The sequence below is a fragment of the Calidris pugnax genome, unplaced genomic scaffold (genome assembly GCF_001431845.1).
Source record: "Calidris pugnax isolate Ruff unplaced genomic scaffold, ASM143184v1 scaffold107, whole genome shotgun sequence".
NCBI lineage: Eukaryota > Metazoa > Chordata > Aves > Charadriiformes > Scolopacidae > Calidris > Calidris pugnax.
In genome coordinates this window covers 1580786-1587368 of record NW_015090901.1, presented here as the reverse complement: position 1 = coordinate 1587368, position 6583 = coordinate 1580786, and the positions used below count along the sequence as shown (strand labels likewise).

At 46.8% G+C, this 6583-nt stretch overlaps 1 long non-coding RNA gene across 1 annotated transcript; it reads left to right on the top strand.

The window, feature by feature from the left end:
- The first annotated feature begins 14 nt into the window (after positions 1-14).
- On the top strand, positions 15-919 carry LOC106892008. The gene is made up of 2 exons (XR_001412812.1): positions 15-72; positions 173-919. It is a non-coding gene; the product is annotated as an uncharacterized LOC106892008 (long non-coding RNA).
- Positions 920-6583: the final 5664 nt, after the last annotated feature.

The window sequence follows — 6583 nt, the reverse complement described above, 5'->3', positions numbered from 1 at the left end:
GGGGGGATGGAACAGGGGGAGGGAGGGAAAGGAAGAGAAAGGTGTTTGGGCTTTGTTCATTTTTTTTCTGAGGTGCAAAACAGCTTGATAGTCCAAGGTAATCATATCTTACATGGGAGGGAGGGAAAGGAAGAGAAAAGTGTTTGGGCTTTGTTCATTTTTTTTTTCTGAGGTGCGAAACAGCTTGATAGTCTGAGGTAATCATATCTTACATTTTTAAACTATTGCCTATTTATGATCATATTGCGACTATGGTGTGGGGATTTGTTTTAATACGAGCATTTAAAATTAGCAATAGATGAGACAGCAAAAAAGGTGCAACTATTGTCCTTTCTCATGAGTTTCTACTCTGGATAACTCCTGCTAAGAAGGAAACTTGCAGTTTGGTCTGTGTATCCTGTTTGGGTGAGATCAGGTGCTCTTAACGTGCTTTTTTTTTTTTTATTAACATAGAAGTACCAGAAAATTTTGGTCATCAAATGCATAAATTAGGAACGAAACTGGCCTTATTTTTAGACAATCTGTCTTTCAGCTTAATTTTATGCGAAGTGACTCTGATTGGATACTGCCTTTTGGAATGTAGTGTACGTGTGTAACCTGCCACTCGGTAACCAAGAAGTTTTTTCAATGACTACAATATATGAATTTGTAAATAAGTTTTAAGGGTTTTTTTTTTTCTTTATATGATGTTTGCTGTTCAGACTTTGTCATAGGAGACAAATTTCTGTCGGAGTATCATGTTCCCCTAAATCCTCTGTGGATTTTTGTAACTATGCCTGAACTTAAAAAAGAAAAAAAAGGGAGCCTGACAGAACACTAGGTGACTAGGAACTTTATATTTAAAGAAGTATCTGTTTGCTTTATCACTTTTATTTTGTTTCCATTGTCATTAATAAACAACTGCCTCCTTTGCTCTGAAGTGCTACACGGGACTCTTTTTGCCAGGATTTGAACAGTAATTGTGTGACTTCCGTGGCTGTTGGCGCTTCCTCTCTCTGACATCCAGAATTAGCAGTTCCTAAGAGGAAAACCAGTATATTGTGGCTTCAACTGAATGTCTGTTCCTGCTCGTACAGAAATCCTGACCTTTTTTTACAAGTATTAGATTCTCTGTGTGCTCCTCTTTCCCTAGTGCCAAGCAGCGTTTGGACCTTCCACGATGGTACAAGGTAGAAAAAGAAATATTCAGTGCAACCCATACAACAGTCTTTTGGGTTAAACATCTGGAGAAGCAAAAAAAACCCTTGTGTTGTGTCTCACAGAAGTCTGAGAAGCGGTGTGGATGTTGGAGTTGTTCAAAAACGTTGCCATTTTGAGGATTCCTTGGTTTTAACCGTGGGGGAAAATGTGATGTTTGTGGCGTAATGCTTTGTCTTAATAAAAATTTCATCATCTCTTAAAAGGATGAGTGAAAAAGGGATTTTAGAGTAATTACGACCTTTGTTGTCTTAAGGACTGATAACTCTCATGGTCGAAGGTTTGCTTTGTGCTCTGCCAGGATCTGTGTGTTCCAGTTGAGCAGTATCAGCACGAGGTCACAAGGCTCTACAGAAACACCTCCCAACTCACATCCATCTTGCCCTTCTCAGGGAGCGGCTCTCCCTTGGGTTGTTAAAGAGGAACTATAATTATTTCTTACTGTAGGAGAAGCCAAGATCCAGGGCAGTGCTATTCTGTCAGCTTCTGAGCACTGGGATGTGGGGGATTTGAGGTCTGTGGTCCAAGCAGAAGTGGTGCCCACAGGACTCCTGTGACCTGCGCCTGTATGAAGTGAGGAGACCACCAGGTAGTGGAGTGACACGTTGCTCTTTTTGTACCAAACGCATATGTTTGTGACAACGAAATGGTTATTCTGTTGCTCCAGGCAGCTATTTTAGCACATGGCCTGTTGCCTAAAGCTGCCAGATGTGATGTTGCTGCAGTGTTGTAACTCTTCATTACAGGCATCTCAAGTAGGGTTCACACCAGTGGTTCTCCTCACCCCACCCAAAGCTCTGAAGCTTGTGCCAGATTGGGATGAAAAGTGAAGCGGTCGAGATCCTTGAAGAAAACAAGGAATACGTTGTGTTTCCAGCGCTGCTGGACTGTGGAAGTCTTCACGAGAAGCAGGGGACAACTTGGTTCACACCAGTGGTTCTCCTCACCCCACCCAAAGCTCTGAAGCTTGTGCCAGATTGGGATGAAAAGTGAAGCGGTCGAGATCCTTGAAGAAAACAAGGAATATGTTGTGTTTCCAGCGCTGCTGGACCGTGGAAGTCTTCACTAGAAGCAGGGGACAACTTGGAGAACAAGTTGACCATATGGCAGCAGCGTGCCCTTGTGGCCAAGAAGGCCAATGGTCTCCTGGGGCGCACTAAAAAGAGCATGACCAGCAGGTCAAGGGATGTCATCCTCACCCTCTGCCCTGCCCTGGTGAGGCCATATCTGGAGCACTGGGTTCAGTTCTGCATCCCCCAGTTCAAGGACAGGGAACTGCTGGAGAATGTCCAGCAGAGGATGAAGGGACTGGAGCATCTCTGCTGAGGAAAGGCTGAAAGACCTGGGTCTGTTCAGCCTGGAGAAGAGCAGACTGAGAGGGGATCTCATCAAGGCTGATCAATATCTGAAGGGTGGGTGTCAAGAGGATGGGTCCAGACTCTTCTCAATGGTGCCTGGTGACAGGACAAGGGGCAACGGGCACAAACTGGAACATGGGAAATTCCATCTCAACGTGAGGAAAAAGTTCTTGAGAGTGAGAGCGCCCTGGATCAGGCCGCAACGGGCACAAACTGGAACATGGGAAATTCCATCTCAACATGAGGAAAAACTTCTTGAGGGTGAGAGCGCCCTGGAACAGGCCACCCAGAGAGGAGATGGAGTCTCCTTCTCTGGAGATACTCAAAACCCACCTGGATGTGTTCCTGTCCAACCTGCTGTAGATGGACCTGCTTTGGCAGGGAGGGACTAGATGATCTCCAGAGGTCCCTTCCAACCCCATAGCATTCTGTGATTCTACTAACGTCTCCTGACATGGATTCTGACTGTGTGATGCTTGGCTAAGACTTCTCCTGTCGAGGTACAACAAGCCTTGTTGAACATCTATGAAAACGGTTACAAACCCAGCACATCCAATGCAAACATGGAACTTGTCTAGTCCTCCTTTTTTTTGTACCTGGAAAAGGGCAGTGCTGACAGGAGGCGAGTATAATTGCGCTGTAGGATTCCTTCAGCATTTTTGTGGGCTTTTGCTGGCTGGATAGTTTAACAGAGAGAACTTTGGCCACCATTCCCTTGCTGTGATTTCATCACACGAGAGAAAAACAAGTGGTGTGAGAGCCAGTGGGGAAAAAAAAAAAACCAACAGCCGAACAGAAGTTGCTGTGCAAGTTATTCCAGTGCTGGATTATTTTTTTCCCCCTTATCATTGTTTAAAGTAGTTTCCCATCATCTGTGTGAAGAATGTAAGATGGAAAATTCAGGCCAAGTTGGAAATAACCATTTGTGCACAACGACACAGATAAGGTGACCTCTGTAAGGTGAACTGTTCCCAGATTTTGGGAAGTGAGAACAGGTCAATGTTCATCTATGGCTGAAGTGAAGTTCCTTGTTCCCAGTTCCTCAGGTCAAAATTTTCTAAGTGAATTAATCATAGAATGGTTTATGTTGGAAGGAACCTTAAAACTCATCCAGTTCCACCTGGAAGGAACCTTAAAGCTCATCCAGTTCCACCCATCTTCCACCTCCTGCCAGACCAGGTTGCTCCAAGCCCCATCCAGCCTGGCTTTGAACCCCTCCAGGGATGGGGCAGCCACAGCTTCTTTGGGCAACCTGGGCCAGGCTCTCATCACCCTCACAGGAAACAATTTCTGCCTAATCTCTCATCTCCATCTCCCCTCTTCCGGTGTCAAACCATTACTCTTCATCCTCTTGCTCTACCCCTTGATCAAGAGTCCCTCCCCCGATTTCCTGGAGCCCCCTTTGTTGTCCCAAATTTGGGTTCCTCACCCAATGTGTGAAGAGCTGCTCTGCACACAGAGCCAAGGTATTTATTTTGTGTCTTTGCCAAGATGGGTGCTTGGTGGGAACTCTACAAAGCTGGCACATTGCAAGCTTTTATATTTTACAAAAATAATTAATTAGCATACTAAAGTTATCATTGGTGGCTTATGATTTCACGATAATGGCTACTTATATTCTTGTTTTGAATTAAAAGCATTGTATGTGCCTAAATTACTGCTCATGCTCAGTGAGTAGGGGTGTCATCTAAAATGACCGCAGCTCTAGGTGTGGTTTTCACATTAGGATGAGCTCAGTTCACCTAAAGAACACACTCTTGTTATTTTCAACACTTTGTAACAACCAGCAGCCTTGCAGTTTTAAGGGAATGCCCCGCTTTTCCCAAATTAGGCTCCTTGTGTCTTTTTGCTATCTCCAGGCTGATACAACGCGCTTGTTGTCTTTGATTGCCCAAGGTCTTTTCCTCAGCAACATCTTATTGCTTTGCCTTCACCACCTTCAGGGACTGGAAGGGGCTCCAAGGTCTCCCCAGAGCCTTCTCTTCTCCGGGCTGAAACCCCCCAACTCTCTCAGCCTGTCCTCCCAGCAGAGGAGCTCCAGCCCTCCCAGCATCTCCGTGGCCTCCTCTGGCCTTGCTCCAACAGGTCCATGTCCTTCTGCTGTTGGTGGCCCCAGAGCTGGAGGCAGCACTTGGGGGGGGTCTCCCCAGAGCAGAGGGGCAGAATCCCCCCCCTCACCCTGCTGGGGATGAGCTCAGGGTGCAGGGAGCTTCCTGGGCTACCAGTACATCTTGCTGTTAATTTATAAATTAAAGGATTGACTAATAAGGGATTAATTAATAAATTATGGGATTATTTTTTTATATCAAGTCTTGATTGAGTGGATTCTCGTTTAGTAAGCTGCATACAATAAGGTCTGAGCATCTGACTCTTACATCCCTTTTGTTTATGGCTTAAAGGGAGCCAGAATCTTAAAGCCATTGCTAAGCCCAGCCCCTGAGAGACCGATAATCATCTCAACTCCTGCAGCACACCGACGGCATCGGATTGGAGTTCTGAGGGATTTAGGGTGTGCTTCTGGTTTTAACAAATGACTTGGCAGTTGTGCTGTGGGAACAAAAATAAATCCAGAATCCCTTTTAAAACGCTACAGCGAGTTCCAGGTATTTCGTGCTGCCATCAATATTGTTTATTTAACTGCAGGGGCGGTTGCATGACAGCTATGTTTAATGATGGACGGGGGGAAGCATGGAATGGTTTGGGTTTCCAAGATCATGCAGTTCCAAACCTCTGCCCTGGGCAGGGACACCTTCCACCAGACTAGGTTGTTCAAAGCCCCATCCAACCTGGCCTTGAACCCCTCCAGGGATGGAGCAGCCACAGCTTCTCTGGGCAACCACCCTCACAGGAAACAATTTCTGCCTAATCTCTCATCTCCATCTCCCCTCTTCCGGTGTCAAACCCTTCCCCCTCCTCCTAGGGCTCCCCTCCCTGATCCAGAGTCCCTCCCCATCTCTCCTTGAACCCCTTGAGGGACTGGAAGGGGCTGTGAGGTCTCCCCGGAGCCTTCTCTTCTCCAGGCTGAACCCCCCCAAACTCTCTCAGCCCCCCCTCCCAGCAGAGGGGCTCCAGCCCTCCCAGTGTCTCTGTGCCCTCCTCTGGCCCTGCTCCAACAGCTCCATGTCTTTCTTAGGACAAGAGGAAACGGCCTCAAGTTGCACCAGGGGAGGTTTAGATCAGATATTAGTAAAAATTATTCTACTGGAAGGGTTATGAAGCATTGGAACAGGTTGCCTGGGGAAGTGGTGGAGTTGCCATCCCTGGAGGTATTTAAAAGACAGGCAGGCGTGGTGCTCAGCCATACGGTTTAGTGGTGGTTTTGTCAGTGTTAGGTTGATGGTTGGACTCCATGATCTTAAAAGTCCTTTGCAATTCTGTGATTCACTGATTCTTATGCTGGGGACTCCAAAGCTGGACACACCACCCCAGGTGGAGTCTGAAACTCTCCTTCCTTCTAGACCCCTCCTGGCAGGGTCATACAAGGAGAGGCTGAGGGAACTGGGCATGTTTAGTTTGGAAAAGACTACAACTCCCTGAAAGGAGGGTGTAGAGAGGTGGGGGTTGGCCTCTTCTCCCCAGGGAATAATGACAGGAGCAGAGGAAATGATCTGAAGTTGTGGGAGGGAAGGTTTAGATTAGATATTAGGAAAAATGACTTTCCTGAGAGGGTGGTCAGGCACTGGAACAGCCTGCCCAGGGGGGTGGTGGAGTCACCATCCCTGGAGGTATCTAAAAAACACGTAGACATGGTTCTTCAGGACATGCTTTAGTGCCTGAAATTGTCGGGTTGGGTGTTTTGTGTTGTGATGGCGTGGGGGGGTTGGGTTTTTTTTTGTTTGCTTTGTTTTTTTGAGGGTTTTTTTTGTGTATGGTCAGACTCGATGATCTCAAAGGTGCCTTTCCAGCCGTGAAGATTCTGCGATTCCCTCCCCCCAACCAAACATTTCGCACCCAGAGCGTGGCAGCAGCCCATAGGACCAGCCCTTAGAAGTTTCCATCGCCTCTTTACGCCTTAAACCACCGTTCCA